This window comes from Pteronotus mesoamericanus, unplaced genomic scaffold, assembly GCF_021234165.1.
Source record: "Pteronotus mesoamericanus isolate MK-2021 breed Mesoamerican mustached bat unplaced genomic scaffold, CSHL_Meso_final scaffold_54, whole genome shotgun sequence".
NCBI lineage: Eukaryota > Metazoa > Chordata > Mammalia > Chiroptera > Mormoopidae > Pteronotus > Pteronotus mesoamericanus.
The window spans coordinates 28,453,866-28,477,594 of NW_026555321.1; the positions used below are offsets into that span (position 1 = coordinate 28,453,866).

Here is a 23,729-nt window from a genome sequence, read left to right on the forward strand (position 1 = left end):
ACCTGGGAGTAATAGACCTGGCTCTGTGACCTTGGCCCATCCTTATAGCGCTGAGCCTTGGTTTCCTCATCTGTCAAACAGGGATAAGATGGTGGCCACGGCAATAAAATCATGATTTTCCATTGCTTGATTAGAATGGAGCAACCTTTACTGTTAATATTAATTTCAAGCTCCTCTCCAGGCTCTGTCCCTGACCCACTACTATAGTTTTAAGCACCATGACATTTATTTCATCCACTGCAAGCCAAAACCGTAGCCAGCACAGGCCATGACACATGGCACAGTATGTGATGGATTGCTTTGGGTCAAGTAGGAGTTGGGTGGGGATGGGGGGAACGTCTCCGGAAGTTCCTCGCATGAGCCTGAGCCACATATGGGCTCTGACCCCCGAGTCACACTGTCTCCTACCTGCCTAGTTCTCCTGGACATCAAAACCAGCTCAAATGCCACCTCCTCCCTGAATAGTTCCAGGCCAGGGCGCTTTCTCTCTCCTCCTTGGTCCTGTTGCCCTTCCTTCCAGTGCTCCTGGCCCATCTGGCTATGTATTCAAGGCTCTGGGTGGTGTGTGATGTCCTTGCTAAGGAGGCTTTGCCAGCGTTTGGTGGCTTCATTCACCCCTGCATGGCCCGCAGGATTTGCTCCCCTAATGATCCTCTGAATGGATGGAGTTCTCTCTCTGCTTGACAGAGGCTAAGCCTTCTTACATCCCCCCTGCACGCCCAAGGCCTGACACAGTGCCTGGAACATAGGATGACTGGAGCATGGACAAGTAGACCAGAGGGCTGGTAGGGTTCTTCCCTGTTCATTGGGACCTGACTGCCCTCACGCCTACTTATGGGTCCCTGTGATTTTCTCCTCCTGTTATTTACACCCTTAAGCAGTCCCCACCCGCACCGAATAGGGCTGACCAGTGCAAGTGATAAGATATTGCAGAAATTACCTTGTGTGACTCTAGAGGTTATGTCACATGGTGTTGCAGCTTCCTCCTGATGCTGGAACTGCTGCTTCTGGGGGAAGCCAGCCGCCACGAGGGCAGCAGCCTGTGCAGAAGAGCCAGGACCGCCTTGCCAGCCCTGTGTATGGGCCCTCTTGAAAGCAGAGGCTCCAGCCCTAGTCAAGGCCTCTGATGGCAACAGTCCCAGCTGATAACTTGACAGTGACCTCATGAAAGACCACACCGCCCCCTCCCAAGCCAGAAGCACCCAGCAAAGCAGCTCCAGAATTCCTGACCCACAGAAAACATGAGATACAACCAATGTTTATTTTGTTTGGGGTAATTTGTTACACAGTGATGGGTAACTAATACAGACAGTTGGGCTCCCACCGCTTTCCTTGGGGCCAACAGGATTTCAGGCAAGAGCTACCCCCAAGTTTCTGGAGGAATACTTGTCAGGTTGCAGACATACAGGATCCTGACTCTGCCCCTGACAAATGTGGAGATGCGTGAGCCTGAGCCTTGGGGAGGGGGGCAAGCTCTCTACCCCAGGCCCTGAGCTGGGAACTTTCTGTCCCCGGGAGGCAGACCTGACTGTTCTAGACATTGTCTGCCACTCTGTGACAACGTGAATGGTGCTCCCCAGAGACAGAGAGGTCTCCCTGGTGATTCATGGAGTTCAGGGAGGAGGGCTGAGAGTTTTATTGATCAGAAATTGCTTCAAGGCCTACTGGTTAACCAGCTCAGACTCTCCTGGGTTTTTTTTGTTTGTTTGTTTTTGTTTTGTTTTGTTTTTTAATTTATTGCAGCATCAAACCACGAAACTTGCAGTTTCCCTGAATTCAGGCACACCCAGTTATGACTGGGCATCCTCTCTGCCAGTCTCCAGACACTCACTCAACTCAGGCAAAACAACAGTGACTAGGCACCTACCACATGTAGGTGCGAGGCCAGCACAGCGCTGCTCAGAATCCAGCCACCTCTCACCCCCTCCACCGCTGTCAGCATCGTCGCTAGCCTGGACTGGTGCCATAGCGTCCTCACTGGTCTCCCTGCCTTTGTCCTTAGTCCCCTATAGTCTGTTCTCCAAATGGAGCTAAAGAGATCTTTACAATTGGTAAATCAGATCATGTCAATCCCTGCTCAAAACAATCCACTGACTCGGACATAAAAATGAAAACTTACCTTCACAGTGAGCAATCTGGGGTTACTACCTGACCAGCCTGAGATCGCTCACAATGGGAACACCAGACATTTTGAGCCTCCTGGTGGGATGTGACTTCACCCACCTGTGAAGTCTTGACTAGGCTTATTCAAGGTGTTTCAGTTCATATGAAATCGGGAGAGAACAGATTAAGGGACACCACAGGAAACCAACAGACACCACAGCTGTCCTGGACTCTTCTTGAGAGTCAACGTCTTATTCACTGTCACCAAACACACCCAAATATCCCTTCACAGGACAACAGGAAAGTGTTTCATCCAGAGCTGATAGACACAGCAACACAGAGAATTTATCAGACATCATCCTGAGCAAAAGAAGGCGGACACATAAGAAAATGCTGTCCGATTCCTTCTTTATGAAGTTCTAAGGCAGCTCAAACCAATCTGCAGTGATAGAAATTAGAACTGTGGGTGCCTCAGGCGTGGGTAGGGATTGCCTGAAAAGAACTCAAGGGAAACTTCAGGAAGGATGAAAACATTCTGTACCTTGATCTGGGTGGTAATTATATGTGAACAAATTCACCAAGCTGCATACTTAACATTTGTTCACTGAACGGGTGACATATTTAATTTAATAAAGTAATCAAAGGAATACACTTTCTAAAAAGTCAGTGTGAGGAGAAATAGGTGGGAGACTAGTCTAGTTTAAAAGAATTTGACATAGCAATCAAGTGCAAGATGTAAACCTTCATGAGATTCTGGTTCCAGGAAAGGGAAGGGAAGGGAAAGGAAAAGAAGGGAAGGGAAGGGGAGGGGAGGGGAAGGGAGGGGAGGGGAGGGGAGAGGAAGGGAAGGAGGAAGGCCTAGCTATGTAAAACATTTGGGGGACAATTTAAACATGGATTGAGTATTAGGGAATTATTTCATTTTCTCTGCTAATAATGGTAATGTGCTTATGCAGAGGACATCCTTGCTTTTAGGAGACACATGATCAAGTGTTTAGGAATTAATTAGGGGTCACAAAGTCTTCAAGTTACCTGCAAATGCTAAAAAAAAAAAAAGCAGCACATATATATGAAAATAAGGCAATGCCAAAATATTAACAAGCTGAACCTAGCTAAAGAGAGTGTGTGCGTGTGTGCGCGCGTGTTCTAAATTCTTCCAATTTTTCTATATATTAGCACATTTTTATAATAAAATGTTGAGGGTACAATGAATGCAATCTAAAGTTCTGGCTGTGGCTTTTGAGGTCCTACGTCACCCAGCCCCTCCCCTCACTCTCCGTACTCAGACAGACAGACCCACACACAGCCGCCTCCCTGCCCCAGGATGCACTGACCCCTTCCTGCCTGGGCCTTTGCATGGGCTGTTCCTGCTGTCTGGGCCACCTTTCCCTACATTGCCACATGGCTGGCTCCTGTGACTCGGGTCTCAGCTCTGATCCCAGAGGGACTCAGTAGCTGAGTGCTGTCCCAGGGGACCCCAGTCCTTTCTGACTTTTCACAGCATCATCCTCAGCAATGTCAGTGAGCCCTTTCCCTAGAGGACCCTGGTGGTGGTTGCAGCTCCATGCATCCAGTGCCGCGAGCTGGGAGAAATGCAGCAATGGCTGCCTCCCCTGAACAGCGAGGTGTCCCATGTCTTTTCCCCAGGAAGAAAATCCTTCCCACGAGCCCCCCCAGCTTTCTCTTATGTTTCATTGACCAGAACCTCATCACATGCCCTCCCCAGACCTGTCACTGAACTTGGAGAATGAGATGTTGAGAGGCGACCGATCAACATTATCCCCTAGGATAGGGCACGTTGCTCCCTCTCCTAAATCGGAGTTCCCTTGCCCAAGAGGAAGGAAGATGGCTACTGAGGAGACGAGGCCCGGGGGTGGTCCTTGTAGGTTTGGGGAATGTGGAGATGATAAATCTCAATTGGCATCTGTGCCTTTTTTTAATCCTTCCCGTGGGCCTGGGGAGGAGCTGGTGGTCTCAAATCCCATTTTGCAGATGGACAAATGGAGGATCAGAGAGAGAGAATGATTTACCTAGTGCTGGCTGGTCCAACCCCAAATTCTCCGTAAGTGCAGAAGCTGAAAGGGCAGGACTGGCAAAATGTCATGGAGATCCAGGTGGGAGAGATTTCATCAGACCAGGGGATGAAGCAAGGCTTTATGGAAGGGTAGCATTCAGTGGTGCCTGGAGAGTAGACAAGATTTCAACAGCGGCTGGTCAAAGTGTCAGGAGGAGGGAACAGGGTGAGCAAGGACAAGTACGGCGGAGCACACCGTACTTTTGGATGCAGGGAATGGAAGGAGGGCAGCCTAGATTTCAAGCCCACCTGGAAAGCCAGAGGAGGGCCTGTTCTTTGTTTTGCAGGCAACGGGGAGCCACTGGAGGTCCTTGGGGAAGGGGCAGGAACATTGCAGAGCAAGCTGAGAGAAAGCTGCAGGGGTGGGATGGAGGCCAGGAGACCACGAGAAACACTGGAGCAGAGCTGTGGACACGGAGAGGAGACTTGGTGGTGGCTCAGACACCCTGAGTTTGTGGGGCACTTCTTTGGGGAGAATATTTCTACTTCCTGGAGACTGGGTCTCATCTGTGAAATGGCATCCTGGCAATGCCACCACCTGTTGGGGGTCTTGTGAGGACTGATGTGAGGGGCCCTCCCCCTCCCATGCCTTTTCAGGCCCTGGGGTTTACTGCCATGTTTGATCATTTCCTATGTAATGGCCTTGTGCCAAGAACAGCACTTACTTTGTGTTGCACTGACTTCCCGAGCCACCTGTGAGGGCCATATTATTTGAAGGGTCTTGTCCAAGACACAAAACTAGGGAAGGCTCCAGCCACAGTGTCCTGGAAGTCTGGGCCTTTGTACCAGTGGCATGCTTCCTGGCTCACAGCCCCCCTGAGTTAGGCCGACGAGCTCAAGGACTCCCAGGACCCTTAGTGGCCTGCCTCAGATGACCCCACCTCACCTCCGGCCTACTCCTGGACCACCGCTCGGGTGCCCCGTCCCTGCCTCTGTCCCAGCATTGCCTCATCTCACAGACCCTCAACTTCTTCCTGACAGTGCCACCCCTTAGAGCCCTACAGAGCGACCTGGGCCTCCTGGAGGCCAAGCAAATAGGCCCAAAGACAGCTGGTGCCTGCCAACACTCCGGGGCAAGGCCAAGAAGCAATTTCAGTCTCAAGGAAACCTCACACTTGGAAGAAGCACTCAGAGTCCTCCCGATGGGAACCAGGGAGGTCCATGGTGAGCTGGGGCTTTCCTTGTAACTGCTGACTGATGCAATTCTATGAATCACTAAAATGGGCACAGGGTGACAGCTTTTTAAAGCAGAATGAACAGTTGGCAACAACAACCTCAGGTATGCCAATTCTGGAAATCCTCCTGGCTGACATCTTCTGGGATGCTCTGGCTGTGGGAGAGGGAGGACTCAAGTTTATGGCTCCTCAAGTTCATGCAGATTTGGAGGCCCCTTAGGCCTAGGGACTAAATCTCCTGCTGCCCGACATTCCCCTGTTACAACAACACGGGGCCTTCACTTGTTTTTATCTCCTGTTTCTTGTTAAGGCTAAAGGCTCCCACTACCATGTGATTCTCCCCCTGAGGCTGGAGAGGTGGTGTGGTGGCGAGGGGTACGGGCTGGGGAGGTGGTGCTAATACAGGGAATTGCGGAGAGGGCTAGAATCTGGCCCTGGTCTCAAGGAGCTCAGGAGTAATTGCACAAAGAGCACTATGGCAAGATAGGCTAGCCTCTGTTACCTAAATCAAGAGGAGCCCTTAGCTTGGCCTGGGGAATAGGAGGGTGGGCCTATAGAGGGGCTACTTGTGCAAAGACACTCAATGGGAAAATCCAAAGGGAAGAGAAGAGAATCCTTTTGTGTGGCTGGTGGGAGAGTTTGGGGGTGATGGCTGGTAGTCCAGCTGAAGAGATAGGATTGGAAGACCTGGAGGGCTAGCCAAGGGATTTGATTATTTGGTGGCTAATAGGGAGCCACTGAAGATTCTTTAGCAAGAAAGTGACATGTGAGTTGGTTTTTTTCCCACAGGCTCAAGTGCAGCAAAGCCAGTGAGGAGGGTACTGGCAGGGGCTGAGCAGAGGGCAGAGCCTAAGCCAGGGGCAAGGTCTTGGGCTCCTAGGAGGGCTCATACTTGGGAGAGTCTCCTAGGACGCCACAGCCCTGAGGGCTGAGAGTGAGTGGGGGCTGTCCAGATGGGGCGTTTAAGCCCAGTGAGGAGCAGGAAGAGGCCAAGAGAGAGGAGCTGCTGGGTAACTTAAGATGGAGGGCTCAGCTCTTTATTGCACAGATGGGGTAACCGAGGTCCAAAGAGGACCACGGTCCCACACGAATCGGCGGCAATTCCAGGCCTCGACCCAAAGCTGCAAGCCCTCTTTCCTGCTCTGGAATCAGCCCACCAATCCTGCCTCTGCTTCCCAGGTTCTGTCACACGGGGGTAGATTTCTTCATTTCCCTGTTGGCAGCGATAACACCTTCCTCAATGGGCTACTGTGGGGATTACATGAATTGACAGGTACAAGAGCTAGAAGTAGGGGCTGGCTCACAGCAAGTGCCCGAGAGCATTCCTGCCAGTTACTTCCCCACTTTCCATCTTTTTTTCTCTCTCCCCTTATCTTCATTCCTGCCTCCACTCCCACTTTCCCCATTTTCTTTTTCCCTTCTTAAACAAACAGGCATCTACCTGGTCAGGTGTGTTTTATGAAAACAAAAAAGAGCGAACTCACAGCTCCCTGGGGGACTTGCCCGCCAAAGGGGGACGTGCACCCACACCATTATCCGCTGAACTCTCCCACCTTTGGGGTCTCACTGCCCCTTCTCACCACAGAACCTGAGCTGTTCGCAGCTATCACGGCTCCACTGCACATGAATGTGTGACTATGCCAGAGTGCAGAGAGGTGAGTCACTTGCCCAAGGTCACACAGCTTGGAACTACCAGTGCCAGGGCTGTCCTGCCCCAGAGCCTTTGTGCTGTGCTGGGGCAGGGCTAGCCCTTGGGGATATTCTTCCCAAGGATATATCACTCATTCATTTGTTCATTTATTCATTCATCATCTGTGTTTCCTCATGGATCTCACACTTCTTTAAAAAAAAAAAATTATTGCCCTGGCTGGTGTGGTTCAGTGGATTAAATGCTGGCCTGCAAACCAAAGGGTTGCCAGTTCAGTTCCTGGTCAGGGCACATGCCTGGGTTGCAGGACAGGTCCCCAACTGAGGAAATGCAATGGGCAACGGATCAACGTGTCTCTCACATACTGATGTTTCTCTCCCTTTCTTTCTCCCTCCCTTCCCCTCTCTCTAACAGTAAAAAAAAAAAAAAAAAAAAATTATTTTGCAATTGCAGTTGACATTTAATATTGTATTATTTTCAGGTGTTCAGCATAGTGGTTACACATTTATATAACTTCAGAATTCTAATCACAATTATATAAATTCTGAAATGATCCTCTCTGACACCAAACAGCTACTACAATATTATTGACTACATTCCCTATGCTGTATTTTACATCCCCAGGACTATTTCGTAACTGCCAGTTTGTACTTCTTAGTCCCTTCACCTTTTTCACCCAGCCCCCAACCTCCCTTCCATCTGGCAACCATCAGTTTGTTTTCTGTATCTAGTTCTCACATTTCTTAAAGATGTACACTGTTCTTTTTTTTTTCTGTGTCCCCCAGTCCCTAGGAATGTATGAGGTCCTCCCAGATGGAAGTTAAAGAAATACATACATAAGAGAATATTTGTGAACATAATATGTCTACATTGCATGCCCTCACTTGCTCATCCAGCTTATTCCTTGAGCCATTGCATTCAGTCTTCCACCCCCTGCATGCCACGAATCCCGTCTTGCCAGGGGCACTGACGGTTGATTTCCAGATGGACATACCCAGTTGTCACTTGCCAATCCTCTTTTACTGAACTTCCTTTGACTTCATTAATCCTTTCTCCTTCATGATACCCATGCTTTCCTTTTGGCTCCAGTGATATGCCGTATTCTGATTTTCTTCAGCCTCCTGCCATTCTTCTTTAGGCCCCTTTATGAGCTCCTCTTTTGAGGGGTACTCCTTCAAGTCTGGGTCCTCCTCTCTGTCAATATACTTTCTCTAAGTGTTCTTATGAATTCCCTGGATCTAAAACACTAGTAAAGGAGGCTTTTGTGCCCTGGATGGTGTGGCTCAATGGGTCTGCATCATCCTGTAGACCAAAGGGTTATCAGTTCAATTCCTGGTGAGAGCACATGCCTGGGTTGCAGGCCAGGTCCCCAGTTGGGGGCATGCAGGAGGCAACTGATCGATGTTTCTTTTGCACATTGATGTCTCTCTCCTTCTCTTTCTTCCTCACTTCCCCTCTGTCTAAAAATAAAATAATAAAATTGAAAAAAATTTTAAGAAAGGGTGGGGGATACTTTCATGAAGGACACCTAAACTCAAACCACCAACAGGAACCTTTCTATAACTAAGAGATGGAGAAGAGACCAGAATCAGGTGAAATGAAATTAGTGGCAAAATCACCAAATCCACAAGAGCCTCACCTTCCTTCTTTTACCTTTGATCACTAAAAAGCATTTTGACACAGGAGCAGGAAAACACCAGCATTTAATGGTCATCTTCTCTGTGGCAGGCACTGTCTTAAGTGTAACTTCATTTACCCCTCACCAGCCCATAGAGGATTAGAGTGGGAGGTATTAGTTAGTTTCAGCTGCATAACAAACATCCCAAAACTAAGTGTCTTAAAACAATAACAACTTATCTAGTCATCTGGGCTGGACTCAGCTGGGTGGTTCTTCTACTGGCCTGGCTGGGTTCCCTCAGAAGTCTGTGGTCAGGGTCCTGTCTGGTGTGGGTCAGTGGATTGAATGCCGGCCTGTTGAACCAAAGGGTCGGCCAGTTGATTCTCAGTCAGGGCACATGCCTGGGTTGCGGGCCAGGTCTCCAGTAGGGGGCATGCAAGAGGCAACCATACATTGATGTTTCTCCCCTTTTCTTTCTCCCTCCCTTCCCCTCTCTCTAAAGTAAATAAGTAAATAAAACCTTTTAGTAAAAGCCTGTGGTCAGCTGGTAGGCTTTCCTCTACATAGTCTCTCATGCGCCAGCGGGCTATCCTGGTCTTTTTCACACAGCAGGGAAAAGATTCCTAGATAGCAAAAGCAGAAGCTGCAAAGCCTCCTGAGGCCCATGCTTGAAACTGGCACAGTGTCACTCCCACCACATTCAATTAGCCCAAGCAAGTCACGAGCCAGCACTGACACAGCAGCAGTAGGAACAGATCCCACCTCTTGATGGGGAGGATAATATAGTGTCTTGGCCATGTCCTAATCTGCCATCTGACAATCTTCATTTTGCAGAGGAGGCTGGTAGGGACAAAGCAGCTGGAGAGACTCCGGGTCCAGGGTCCCTCCCACAGACTCAGACCTTTGAGCTTGGAAAGGCAGACCACACTGGAGGTGCTGCTCTGAGGGGTCCCAGACAGTTTGAAAACCCCAGGAACCAAAGCTTTCCCATGTTCTCTTGGCCTGGGCAGAGTTCACCAAACCTTTGTTAGGTCTCCAGGTACAAGTTTGTCTTTCGCCACAACTCACCTGTTATGGGTTGAAAAATGTCCCCCAAAAGATATGTTGAAATCCTAACCCTTAGCATCTGTGAATGTGCCCTTATTTGGAAATAAGGCCTGTGAAGATGCAATCAAGTTAAGATGAGGTCACTAGGGTGGCCCTAATCCAATATGACTGGTGTCCTTATAAGAAGAGGGAGATCTAGACACGGAGGAGGATGGCCATGTGAAATCAGAGACACACAGGGGGAGAACGCCCTGGGATGACAGAAGCAGAGAGTGGAGAGGTGACACTGCAGATGGAGGAACACCAAGGATGAATGGGGACCCCTGGGAGCTAGGAAGGGGCAAGGGGGATTTTCTGCAGAGCCCCAGGGGGAGTGTGGCCCTGGGACGCATTGACCTCAGACTTCCTGCCTTAGTCTGTGGTGCTTTGTTCCAGCCTCCCTAGGAAACTCATACACCTTCTGTATCACTACTCGGTTAATTTTTTTTCCTTCAAATGGACTCATTTTCAAACTACTTGCACATATTTTGCTGCAGAGTATCTCTCCCAGCACTGCTATAACTGAAAGACCGCAATGCTTTCTGTAAATAGAAGGTGACTTAAAAATAAAGACAATGAAAACCAGACAACCTAGCCGGATGCCGTTGCCTGACAGCTTTGATCTGGGAAAGCCTTTGTTGAAAAAGGAGATGATAAGTGACAAAGGGTGTTGAAGACACACAAGCACCTAGTTAAGACTTCTTGATTTGGCAGAGGGATTAAAAAAAAAAGAAAGAAAGAATAGAAAGGAAACTCCCTTATTACCAAAAATGTCTCATTCTGAGATGTCCCCAATGATTTGGGCTGCAGGGTAACCACTCCTCCTACCGCTGACGCCCATCCTCCCCTTATGTTTGAAGAAATTGAGGGCCAGAAAGGTTCGGTGATTTGCCCAAGGTCGCACAGCATCAGTGCCCAAGCGTGGATTTGAGCCAAACTGCTCTGTGCTTTCCAGGAAGTCACATATCAGAGACCTCTTGGGCTGTCCAGTGGCCTTGGGTCTTGCCCGGTGTCCATGGGTTGAGTATGTGAACACAGAGCAGGGGCAGTAAACTCTGAAGGCTGTGTAAACAGACAGGCTGCATGTCCTAATTCTGTAGCAATTACAGCCAAGTGAAAACCAGGCAGAATTATTACTACACTTTAAGGCAATCAGACCTGGGCAAAATTGGACTCACACTGAGGGTTATAATCCAAATGACAATCAAAAGATTTTTTTCTTCTTGCTCCATTGGACCACCTAGACTGAAAACCAGGGTCCATACCGGCAGCTGTTTCGCATCCTGTCATATGTAGTCACGTGCTAAGCCATGGAGGTCATGGAGCGCATCTCCAAACAGGCATCTCCTTCCCCCTCATTCTGACCCCAGAGCCATCCGCTTCTTTCTCCCTCTGCTTCTCTTTTCTCTTTGCTTCCATCATCTGTCCTGGCCCGTGGAAAGGAGCAAGGTCATAGCTAAGAGTCAGATCTGCTTGGATTCAAATCCTAGCTCCACTGTGTGGATTTGGATAATCATCTGAGGCAGCTAATCATCTTTGAGCCTCAGTTTCCTCATCTGTGAAATGAGTCCCTTCCTCCCAGGTTCAATGAGATCATGCCTGTGAGCATTTGACTCGGTACCTCGCATATGGTGGGAGTTCAGTAAATACAGCTTCCCTTTTCCTACCAGACTGCAAGCTTCTGTCTCCTCTGCCACACAGCCTGCCACAGGGCTTTTCAACAGCGCTGTCAATAACATGAACTGTGCGGGGCCCTGGTCTAAGCCCTTTCCCGCACGCATTAACTCACTTAATCTTTCCATCAACCTTGTGCAAGAGATACTGTCACTACCCCAGACAGAGAGGCCTGTGCCTGAGAGAGCCTCTTAGGACCACTTTCCAACAGGACAAAGGTTCTTCAGGGTCAAAGAGAAGTGCCTACCCAGAGTGCCTGATTGTCAGACTCTTCCCTCATATACCCCCCTGGGGGCAGAGAGGTCCACTGGTATGTGCCCCAGGCCCTTGAAGGGACAACTTGGCTGGCTGCTTCAGGGGTTGCATGGTGTGTGAGGCCTGGTTGTCTTGTCATATGCACATGTGTGCAAAGTGGCTCAAGGCTGAGGGTAGAGCCAGGGGTTGCAGGAGAGGAGCAAGGGGCAGGCCACCAGCCCAGGCCACAGAAGGAGGGCTGCCCCCTGCCTTGAAGTATCAAGCACCATGGAGACAGAAAATTTCTCATCCAAAAAAGATGATCAAGTAACAAAGGGTGTTGAAGACACAAGCACCTCCCTGAGACTTCTTGACTTATCAGAGGGATAAAACAGAGAATTGAAAAGAGAAAACTCCCTGATTACCCTCCAGCTCACCATGAAAGTATACCTGCCCGGGAGGAGAGGCAGGTGGCTAAGTTTTCTTTAGCAGCGTTACAGCTTGATGTATAACTTTCCAATGCCAAGGCAGATACGTGTGGGCCTCCCATTTGTTGTCTTGGGGCAGGCCCTGCTAGTGCGGGGAATGGCTTGCTGTCATCCCTGTTCTGCCAAACACTGACCCACAAATGACAATGCATCCATCAAATAAAAGAATGTGCTGGCTCTGACCAGCGTGGCTCAGTTGGTTGGGCGTCGTTCTGCAAAACGAAAGGTCGCTGGCTCAATTCCCTGTCAGGGCACGTGCTTGGGTTGTGGGTTTGGTCCCCAGTCAGGGCATGTACAAGAGGCAACCGATAGATGTTTTCTCTCTCATGATGATGTTTGTTTCTCTCCTTCTCTTTCTCCCTCCTTTAACTTCTGTCTAAAAATAAATAAATAAACTCTTAAAAAAAAAAAAAGTGCTGGGCCCAAACCTTTTAATACACAGGTGGAGAAGATCAGGCTTAAGACCTGTAAATAGCATCCAGGCACGAAGACAGGTAACGCCCCTGGAGATTAGCTTCAGCTCCCATGTGGCAAACCACCTCCACGCTTGGCACCCTGGTTTCCCCACTTGCACAGAGAAAGTGTTGGCTTCTCCTCTCCCCCAGTGCCTGTCTAGAATTGCCCTTGGTAACCTTGGACTTGCCTCTTCCCTTCCCATCCTCTAAAACGAGCCCCTTACCTCAGGTCAGGCATCTGAGATCTGGATGGATAACCTCCAATATTCCCTTTTCCCACCATCCTCCACACATACTTCTTGCTTGCTCATTCCATTTCTCCAAGATGGCAAAAATAATCAGAATGACAGTAATACTTACAAACACTCAGCTTGTGTAGCCCTGACCTTCACAGTAACCTTAGAAGGGGCTCCAGTGTCGTCCTCATTTTACAGACAGACAAAGTGAGGCTCAGTTTGGGACTGGTCCCTACCTAAGTTCCAGCTGGTAAGGATCAGAGCCCGGAAACAAACGCATGTCTCTCTGACCCCCAGAGCCCACCCATCTGCCCTATAGCTGGAAACCACGCATGAGAAGGATCTCCTCGTCACTGCTGTGTGTCCTGGGACAAATCACTTGCCCTTTCTGAGCCTCCATTTCCCTGAGGAAGTGGCCTGGGGTCACCTAGAGCTGAGGGATTCTGGGACTCCGGGAGAGGAGTTGGGGTGTCCTGTGTGTGAGCCAGGTCCCACCCTGCCCGGCTCAGATGACCAGCCTCGAGGGCCCAATGAGGACAGCCTTGGATCAGGCCATAAGTGGGAACAAAACAGTAAGGGAGCTTGCCTCCCCGGCTTTGTTTATTGTCTGGGAGCTGGGAATATTTTGAATTGTTGTGTTTGGGGAGGGAGGGAAAAATAACCAAATATAAGAAGGCAGCCAGTGAGAGGCCCGGGCAGGAATGCAGAGGAATTAGGCCTGCCTGGGTATGTCTGGGAGCTGGTGATGCTCCCAGCGGGCCCAGCACCCTCTAGGTCAAGGATGCTCAGCTCAAATTGCCTGGAGAACTCTTTTTTAAAAAGCCTCATGCCCAGCTAAATTAGGATTTCTGAGGGCGGGACCTAGACAGAAAGTTTTTTAACCTTCCTGGGCGACGGCAATGGGCAGCCCAGGTCAGAGCCCTGTGCGGCCTAACCGCAGCCCACCAGAAGCCTGTCCGTGGGCTGGGAAGACGGATCCCTGGGTCCCAGCCCAGGGTTCCCAGTTCAGGAGGCCTGGGTGGTGCCCAGGACTGGAAATGTCTCCCCAGTCCCCAAGCACTGCTGCTGCTGGCCTGGGGGCCGTACTTTGAAAGCCACTTAGTCAGGGTTACAGAGCCTTTGAGGACCCTCAGGGCTCTGATCCCCATCTCTCTAGGGGAGACAGAGAGGCCAGGCAGCTCCCATGGTTGAATGCACAGTCTTCAAGACTGGCCTCTTTTCTCCAAAGCTACACCGACAGGTAGTTTTCTGCAGTGCAGTTGTGTGTGTGTGTGTGTAGGAGGGCACTCCCGTGAGGGGGTGCGTGTGGCAGGCATCTACAGAGCCATTCACTCATTCATCAGACATCTGTTGGGCACCTACCAGGGCCGGCGCTCCTCTAGGCCCTGGGGATATGGCGCTGGGCCCTGCCGCCTCGGCCCCGCCACATGAAGCAGGCAGCCTGGATGTAAAAACAGGTATATAACAAGTGATCAGGGTACATTCACAAGGTTATCCAAGTTAGATTGAAAATAAAACCTAGCCAAGGCACAGCACTGGGGGAGGGGCAGATGGCTATCTGAGACACACTGGTCAGGGAAGGTCTGTGGGAAGGAGGCCTCGGCTGCAGCCTAAAGGGTAGGAAGGAGCCAGCCCTGGGAAAGGCTGAGGAGAAAGTGTTCAGGGCCGGGGAATAGTCAGAGCAAAGGTCCTGTGGCAGAAGGAGCTTGGGGTTTAGAGAAAGCCAAGGGACCGATGTGGCTGGAAGGGGTGGGAGTGAGTGACAGAGAGGTGGCAGGCGGGGTGGGGTGGGGATGTCTAAGAGGCTGTGGAGAGTGTGGGCTTAGCGCAGCGCGGTGGTGGCTGCCCTTGCAGTTCAAAGCAGAAGGGAGATCTGAGTGGGTCTGAAGCTCTTACTTTTGATTTTTACTGGGGTATTCATGGCATTGGGTGACATGCAACAAATCTAAAGTATACAGCTCCTTGGGTGTTTGTATGGATACACCTGGGTGGCCTTTACCTAATCAGGTTATAGTGCCTTTCCAACCCTCAGAAGGGTCTCTCAGGTCTTTCGGGCCAACTCCCCCCCCCCCCATCACTGCTCAGACTTCTAGGACCACAGATTCACATCTCCTGATTGAAAAGTCCCTGTCAATGCAAACAGCAGCCCTTCGTGGCCCGCGTGGCCCGCGGTGTCCTGCTCTCCCCGGCCGGTGTTTTGGAGGTTCCCCCAGGGCACTGCGCATCCCTGGGGCCCTCCCTCTGTTTGTTTTCCTCCCATGGATATACATAACCGGAGCTGTTTCTGTTGTTTTGTTTTTTTTTTGTTTTTTGTTTTTGGCTATTATGGATAGTGCTGTTATTTACATTCTTGTCCAAAAAACCAAAATTCAACCGAGTACATTCGAAGTTCTATTTCACTTTATAAAGCAATTCATAAATTGGGCAGAATCCAATTTAATAAGTTGAAGGGCCTCTGAGGGTTTGTACAGAATGGAAGGTTTTCATAGAAAAGAAGAGTGGGGCAAAGAAGCTATTAGCAAAAGAAAAGAGAGGATTATTTTGGGGCTGGGACATCTTCCTTTTAGGGGAAGAGAACAAGAAGGGTTTTATCATGGAGATTGCCTCTTTTGGGGGGAAAGGGAGGAGGGCCCTTGACAGATTACCTCCTCAGTGTCGACCAGTAAATTCCAGACTGGTGCATTACAGTTCTGGAGGTCAGAAGTCAAGACTATGATCAGGTTAGGTATTAAGTCTAGGTTTGGTGTCATGGGCTTTTAGCCCAAGTGACGCCACTTTGTGCCTGTGGCTTTTCTTTTTAACACTGGACATAGAATTATGGATGAAACAAGGAATCCTGTGAAAAGAAATCTCAGAAGTTGATCTGATCATAAATTCCTTACTGGGCAGGTCATGGTGGGTAGTCACGCGCTAGGCCTATAACTTCCTTGTAAAAGGCTTATCTTTGCTTTAAGCAAGCCCTGTGCATTGTTTCTGTGCATCTAGGTTAACACACTTTTGTTAACCTCTTTTTAGGCCCCTCCTTCTCAAACTGACCACCCTTTCAAATCCCTTCTTTAAAGCCCTATCCACAATTTGAGATAACAACCCTGTAAAGCGTTCCCGCCTTGCTTTCATATAATCTTCCTTGTGCTCTGTCCTTAAATCCAAACACAAGAAGCTGCAAACTGTCATTTCTTGGAAGCTTTTTCTCAGTCTTTTGAGATCTTGCTTCTGGGCATATCCCCTGTTTAGCTCAGATGAGTTATAAAAATTCTCTACAGGTTTGGATATTCTGCTAGCTGATAGGTTAAATGGATGTTTACACCTTAGAGGAAACTGCTGCACTGTTCCCGGAGTGGATGTGCCATCCCATGCCCCAGCAGCCATGGAGCAGAGTTCCAGGATCCCTCTGGCTGCCCAGGAGATGGGCTGAGGGGCGGGAGAGGAGGCCAGGGAGGAGCCCCACCGCACCCTCCCAGCAGGCACCAGAAGGGAGATGACGGTCGGTCTGGTTGGCCTGGCCTCTGGTGGCTGGGAGCTGGAGAGTGGCTGCAGCCTTGGCGAATGTGGAACCGTGCACGTGCACCCCCTCCTCTGCAGGTTTGCCTCCTGCAGCGTCACCTTCCCAGCCCTGGCGTAGATTGCTGCACCCACCGGGGGAGAGGAGGAAGCGAGCCCTGGCAGCTTGCCACCACAGGCCACGCCCAGTAAGCGTCCCCTGGGGTCCTCTGCACTCCAGGCTCTGTGCTGGGCACTGCCAGGCCTCCTTGCCTTCTGGGTGCTCCCACTCTGGGGTTCCAAGTGAGCCTGAGATCCAGGCTGCAGGAAGGCAATGAGTTAAGTGCTTTGGGGGAGGAAATGGCATGGGGGAGGGAACAACAGAGGGGAGGGAGCAGTAGGGGGGGAAGTCCAGGAGGAGGAAAAGCTCCAGCATGAAGGCAGGAGGGTCATCCAGTGTCCTGCCAGGTACGAGACTAGGTGCTTTTTGTGAATCATCTCTACTTAATCTCTACAACAACCAGGGGCATAGGGGTTACAAATAGTCTGGCTTTACAAACTAGGAAACTGAGTCACAGAGAGGTCACATGATTCAGTCTCATTTACACAGGTCACAAGAGATGAAGCTGGGATTTGCAAGCAGGCAAGAGGAGGGTGGGTAACGAGAAGCAGGTTCCTGAAGGCTCAGGTGCTCGGACAAAGCTTCTGTGGTACAGCCATTTGCCTGTACACCTCCAGAGATGTGGACACTAGGGGTGTGCCCAAGAGAAAGCGACCAGGTCAGGGGCCACTCGGCAGCTTCGTCACTTTGTCTCCTTAGGGAATGACATCCTGAGAGGTATAGGAGGCTGGCCAGATGGACCGCCAGCCAGCAGTTCAACCACTCTTGTTGGTTGCCTGAAAGATGAGACGAACTATTTTGCGGCGAGGGACAAAGGGTTTTATTCAAAGTTCAGGATCAATTTTATTTTATTATTTCCAACTGCTTAGAAAAAAACAAACAACTTCATCAAGTCGCCTTTTCACAGTCTCATTCACTGCCTCTAAGTTCAGCACTGCAGACACTTGGCCATCTCTCCTCACACGCCCTGAGGGAGCTCTCCAGCTATTGATTTTCAGTTTTGAGATGGGAAGAAGTAGTCCCAATGGAATTTCAGGCTGGCTTGTGGCTCCTGAAGGAAACCGCTGCCTGGGTTTCCTTGAAGTTCCCTCCTCATTGCCAATGGTCTCTGTTCCTTGGTGCTCAGTCTCTTCCTAGAGCTTCCAGCTGCCATCCCCTGGCAAAGGGACAAGGATGGTGCACAAAGTACCTCATAGGTCTCAAACTCAGCCCCTTGCAGGGGACAGGGAGGTGGCATAAATGAAGGAACTAGCCAGGTGGGGACTGTGGAAACCTGGGGAGCCCATACCCCCCATGTGAGGGTGTGGTTGATGCCACTCAGCTCCAAGTGATGGTGGGCCTGAGGTGGCTCTGTGTTGCTATTTTTTAAAAAAGATTTTCTTTGTTTATTTTTAGAGAGAGAGGAAGGGAGGGAGAAAGAGAAGGAGAGAAACATCGATGTTCCAGAGAAACAGTTGCCTCTCACAAACCCCCAACCAGGGATCTGGCCTGCAACCCAGGCATGTGCCCTGAATGGGAATCGAAGCTGTGACCTTTTGGTTTGCAAGACGATGCCCAACCCACTGCGCCACACTAGTCAAGGCTATCTTGTCATTTTTCTCCAGAGAAAGCAGACATTCAGGTTTCTAAAATGTGAACTCTCCCAAGTTTTTATTCATGGCAATTAACTCAAGTATTTTAAAGGCCAGCAGAGGCCAGAGGAGCACATCTGAGAGATGGGTTCGGTGCAGGCGCCACCCCCTAACCCCCTACTCCCAATTTGAGACCTCTTGTCATAATGGTTCGATGAGGCAGGGTTTATTGTCTCATATTATGAATGAGGAAACTGGGGCACAGGGAACAGGCATGCAGGCCCCAGTCACACAACTGGGAAGTGGCAGAAAGGGAAATAGAAACTGGGAGTCTCTGGTTCCATGCCAAGCTCTCCCCACCCACCCTGGGTTTGCCCACCGCTGCCCCCCCCCACCTTTGCCCTTCTCTGTCTCTTATCTGCCTCTCTGTCCTTGGGTCAAGGTCGGAGCCCTCCTTGGCTTCTCTCCTCCTCTTCCCCTCCCTCTCTTGTGCCCTCTGGGGCTGGTTTTTTGTCTGACAACCACTAAGAGCCCAGGAATTTCCTTATTCAAAAGTGCGGCCTTTAGACCCATATGGCCTGGGTTTGAATTCCAGCTCTATCATGTGACCACTGAGGGACCATGCAAGTTCCTGAATGTCTCTGTGGCTCGGCTTTCCTTTTTGTAAAATGGGAAGAATAGTACCCACCCCACAGGGTTATTGTGCGTATTAAGTAAGTTAACATATTTAAATGCATCAAACTGTCCCCAACATGTAGCTAAGTGCTATCTATATAAGGGTTTGTTAAATAAAATAAACACAACAAACATTTGTTCAGTGCCTAGTGTGTGCCAGGCCCAGGACTCACCAGGGGCACAAAGGACAAGGTCCCATCCCTTGTGGAGTTAACGGCCTAGAGGAGGAAGATAGTGGGTTGGACGAGACTTGTCCCTGTGCTCTGCACCGACACTATCTGCACTACACTGGCCCGCCTGAAGTTCAGATGATCCAATGGACGTTTTCAAACGGCAGCCCTGGACACATCATTCCCCTCCTTCCTCCCGTGGCCACACTGCCCTCTCTCCCTCTCTCCCACTCTCGGCGGGGCCCACATCACCTTTGCTTAGAGCCACCACCACTCTTGCCAGTGAGTCTTTGCATAGCAACTTCTCCTGCCTGGAACACGCTTCCCTCTCCATTCTCCTCAACTCTGTGGTTTAGTCAAAGCCTCCTGGTGTCAACTTCAGCTTCAGAGTCAGCTCTACACTATGACCTGCCTCTTTGCACAAAGAGTCTGGGGAGTTTCTGCTTGCTCTCTGCTCCTTCACCTCATGGTGGAACCTCACTTCCACGAGAAGGGGAGAAAGGTGGGGATTCAGTTGCTTTCCTCTCTAGTTCTGTCTTCCTTGCCGATACAAGGGATGCGTACCCTGAACTCAAAGGAGAGAGCTGCGGTGGCTGGAAGTGGATGCCACCTGGGGCTGCTGGGATGCTGGAGACACTGCTGGTCCCTGGGTAGGCACAAGAAGGCGATGCAGAGTATGTGCAGGAGTGGCCAGTGTCTGGGTTGGCTGGAGTTGGGTGGGGGTAGCTTGCCAGAAGGTCAGGATGGAGCCAGACAGCAGGGGGCCCCAATGAGGAAGCCAGGGAGAGGTCATGTCCTCTCCAGAGTCCTGCTGATCAGCATCCCTGGTCCATCCTGGGTCTGACATGGAGGGTGTCTGTCTGCAGGGTCTGTTTGGTATTTCTTCCTTTATTCTTAGTCTTAAAGGTGGAAGGATCCTTGAGCTCTCCACACAGCCTCCCAAGTTCAGAGAGGGAATGAGAGGAAAAAAAACTGGGGTTCGGTGAGGAGAAAACTGGGGTTCGGAGAGGGAAAAATCCTTGCTGGAAGTTACACCACACTTCCCCCTCATGCTCAGCCAGGGCTTGGTTATGGAAAAATGGTCTCTGAGGACTCGCTCATGCAAATAAGGACAAGAATAATGGCACATTCCCCATTTTCATTTAAAAATAGTCTCAGTAGCTGACACTCGCTTGGCACTTAAGTGCCTGGTGCTGTTCTGATTGCTTTACACTGTTAACCTTGGATCTTCACAGCAGCCAGGGGAGATAAGTTCCCCTATTTTTATTTCCATTTTACAGATCAGGAAGCCAAGGCACAGAAAGCCCCTGTACCACTACCCCAAGGTCACCCAGCTGGGGTAAAGCCAAAAATCCGGGTGCTCTTTATCGGCTTCACATCTCAATCTCAGGTCGCGCTCAAGCCTGGGGGAGGCAGCAAGGGAGGACTGTTGTACCCATTTCTTGAAGGAGCATATCAAGGCTGAGAACCTGGAAGATCGCCCCGGAGGACACAATGGAGTGGTTTGGACTTCACAACTCAAGGAACCACAGGCCCCTCCCGTGAGCCAGGTGGATGGGCGAGTGGGGGATCTGGAGGTTGGTATTAGGCTCCTGAGCGCGTTGGGGTTGGGCTTCTCTTGGCAGGAAGGGGCTGAGGACCGGCTGTATCACTTGGCACCAGGAGTTGTAGAGTAAGGGTTTCCTGGAAAATGCGCTGTAATGGGGAAAGCATCGGGCCGAGTGTTCGACCACCGCCTGTGGTGTGCACGCGCGCGCTCGGCGAGCCCGGGCTCTTTGTGTGTCCGAGCCCGTGCGCGCGTGCGTCTGTGGAGTGTGCGTGTGTGCGCGCGCATGTACATGCGTGTGTGTCCGCGCATGGGGAGGGGCAGGGTGCCCCGGGCCCGCCCCAACCCCGCCCCGGCCCCGCCCCCCGGCCCGGCCAAGCTGGTATTTTTCCACCCAGCAGGATGGGTGATGCTGAGAGCTGCCGGCTCAGACAACAGACACGCGAGGTCAGGAAGAAGCCGCTTATAAATTACTGCTTCCTTCGCGCTGCTGCCAGCGTTGAGCTCCGGGCCCTAGTTGCAACCCCGTTCGCTGGCGGTCGCCGAGCCCAGAGGACTGCGAGCTCGGAGACCCAGCCGCGCCGCGGAGCTCCGAGCGCGAACCCTGCGGGCCAGAGATCCAGCGGGCAGGCGGACCCCGGTGAGTGGAAAGGAGCGCAGTGCCGCGGACGCCCCAGGTACCCGAGTGGTAGGAGCCGGGCGTGCGGAGCCCCCTCCCTGTCCCCGCGCTCCTGCTGGCCCCCGACCTTCCCTCTACCCAGTGCCCCTCATTCTGGCTTCCCTTCCACCACCGAGGGAGGGACGGCGGGTCGCCTGCTCAGACCTGCTATCGGGGCTATTATTGTTTCCTGGGCGAAAGGACTCAGGCTTCTCGTGCAGGCGGCAGGTGTGTGTGTGTCGGTGTCTCAGTCTCACTGCGGTCTGTTCTTATCTCCGCGTCCCTCTGTGTGTGTGTGTGTGTGTGTGTGTGTGTGTGTGTGTGTGTGTTTCTAAGGGTGGCTGTTTCTCCATATCCCCAGCAGCATGCAATGTGTAACCCAATGTATGCCTGCTGCTCTCTGTGTCCAGGGCTGCGTGTATGCATGTTCTGGTGTGACTGTGATACCTGAGTGTGGTTGTGTCTTCAGACGTGTGCACTGTGTGCCCCGTGTGTGTCTGTGTGAACTTGTGTGTGTGCGACTGTGGCTTAAAGTACCTGGCTGTGCACGTGTGTCCACCCGAATGTGGCTTCGTCTTCAAGTCCCTGGTTGTGGGCACTTGTGTGTCCTCCGCTATACCTGAAGGAGTGTCTCTGGTGTCTAGAGGACTGAACAGCAGAGCTGGTTCTTCAGGGCAGGCACTGAGTGCGGAGAGGTGATAGGGTGGCACGGCTCCAAGGGTGCTGCCTGTGTGCCGCGTGCAGGTGGCAGTGCCAACATCCAGCCGTCTTGAGGGACAGCTGGAGGCCAAGTGGGCCGTGGGCAGGGACAGCAAGACACTCCTCCTGACTTTTCCCCTTCTTTCTGGGGGTTCCTCTTTGGGGCAGGAGGTTTTACCGCTCCCACCGGGGAAGCCAGAGGGAGAATCTCAGAGAATCCACAGCCCTGAACCTTCAGCCTGGGCTGGAGGGAGGACCTGTGGGCTGCCTTCCTGGGCAGGCAGAGGGAGGTGTGCGCTCGGCAGAGCCACTAGCCTGGCTATTTTGGTCATTGCCAGGTCCCTGCCAGATCCCAGCCTTCCCCAGGACCAGCCCTAAAGGCTTGGGAGGCAGCCCGGGCCCCCTATTTCATGGCTGGTGAAATAAATTAGCTCAGTAACTGCCAAGATGCTTGAATGGAGGGTCCTCGGGCTGAGGTTTTGAGGTTTAGTGGCGCGTGGCTCCATTTGGACTTCGGTAAATTGGTCCACACTTCAGCACTGCTGACGTTCAAATAAATGTCATAGAGGAGATCTTTTAAAATTTCTTTTAAATTTTTTCTTGGCTGGAAGGGAGGGGTTCTCATCCAGACTCTCCTAGCCAGAAGGAGTTTATTTTTATGAGAGAGAGCACGCGTCAGGGTGAGCACTTAGCAACCGCCTGCCTCCCTCTCAACCAGGGAGTCATCCAGGGAGTGTGGGGTGGGCATCAAGAGGTGTGGGGGTGGGATGGGGAAGGAAATTCATCAGGATGGTGTTGGGAGGGGAGGATGGTGCTGAGAGTGCTGGGGATAACTACCCACCACAGGGTGGGATTGGCAAAATAGCTAGAGGTCCTAGGCCTGGCTCACCCCCCAGTTGACCTTGGGCAACCTTTTGGCGGGGGGCTCAGTTTACTCATCTGTAAAGTGGGTGGAGTAGACTTGTTCCGTGGTAACTAGAATCTGTCCCCAGGGAGGTGAGTTCAAGTACTGTGCCTCTGTCTTCGTCTGCCTATGACCTTGGTGGGCCTCAGGCAGCAAGGACGCCAATACCAGCCTCTATGCGTCCTTGAGGGGATTGAGAGAGATGAGACTGAATAAGCCTGTGGTAAGCTGTAAAGCCGGGCTAGGCTTCAGAGCTGCTGATTAGAGAGTGTCACGAGGTCTCAGGTCACTGTGGTATGTGGTAAGGGCTAAGGCACACCCTCGAGATTTTGTCCTTCAGGGATACCTCGACCCTTCTCTTTTAGCTCATTCTGCTGTGATTGGGTCACATCTGCTTTGTGGAGTTGGGAGACCATAGTAGGTAGTGCCCATTTTACAGATGGGCAAACTGAGAGCTGCTCAGAAGAGAGCAGCTTGATTGCACAGTGGTAGGATTAGGTGGAAAGGCCTTCCCTTGGCCAGCTGTGAATTTCATCTCTGGAGTTTTAGTAAGTCATGTCTTAGGGAGTTGAAAGTGAACCAGGACTGGGGAAACAAGGGACAAAGTGTCCCTGTCCTCAGGGTCGGAGGGTGAGGGCGTGGGACTCATTGGCACCTCGGTTCCGTCCCTACTTATCCGTTCTCCCTCCTCTGTGCCTTCTCTGGGAGCCCTGCCACTTTTCCTACGCAAGTGTCAGCCCCTCAGGAGGTAATTTAGTCCCCATGGGTGGTATTGTCTAACTCCATTTTGTCCACCTGTCAACCTGTCAAAGGATGTGGGAGCTGAAATTCTTTACAAAGTTCCCAAAATAAGACACCTGAGTCATTGAACACATTCCTGTATATAGGAAAGAGTTGAACAATAAATTGCCAGGAGCACCTGGAATGAAGCTTCGCTGCAGCTGGAGGGAGGCCTAGGTGAGAATTAGGGCTGGCTTTAGAGGCCCAGAGTCACCCCAGTTGGTGTGGGCTGATTCCTAATAGCTGCATGAGGTCATAAGCGAGAGTCAGATTTTTTGGAGCTGCATCTCACTCCTCCACGTTGCCCAGCTTATCTTAACCAAAATGTTTGTGT

At 51.2% G+C, this 23,729-nt stretch overlaps 1 protein-coding gene across 2 annotated transcripts in view; it reads left to right on the forward strand.

The window, feature by feature from the left end:
- The first annotated feature begins 20,759 nt into the window (after positions 1 to 20,759).
- Positions 20,760 to 23,729, forward strand: part of SLC6A6 (solute carrier family 6 member 6) — a 78,047-nt gene continuing 75,077 nt past the window's right edge. Inside the window, exon 1 of one of the 2 annotated variants that reach the window (XM_054594871.1) lies at positions 20,760 to 21,031. The gene's annotated coding sequence lies outside the window, so the exon portion shown is untranslated. The remainder of the gene's footprint in view (positions 21,032 to 23,729) is intronic. The other variant, XM_054594870.1, reaches the window with a different exon arrangement.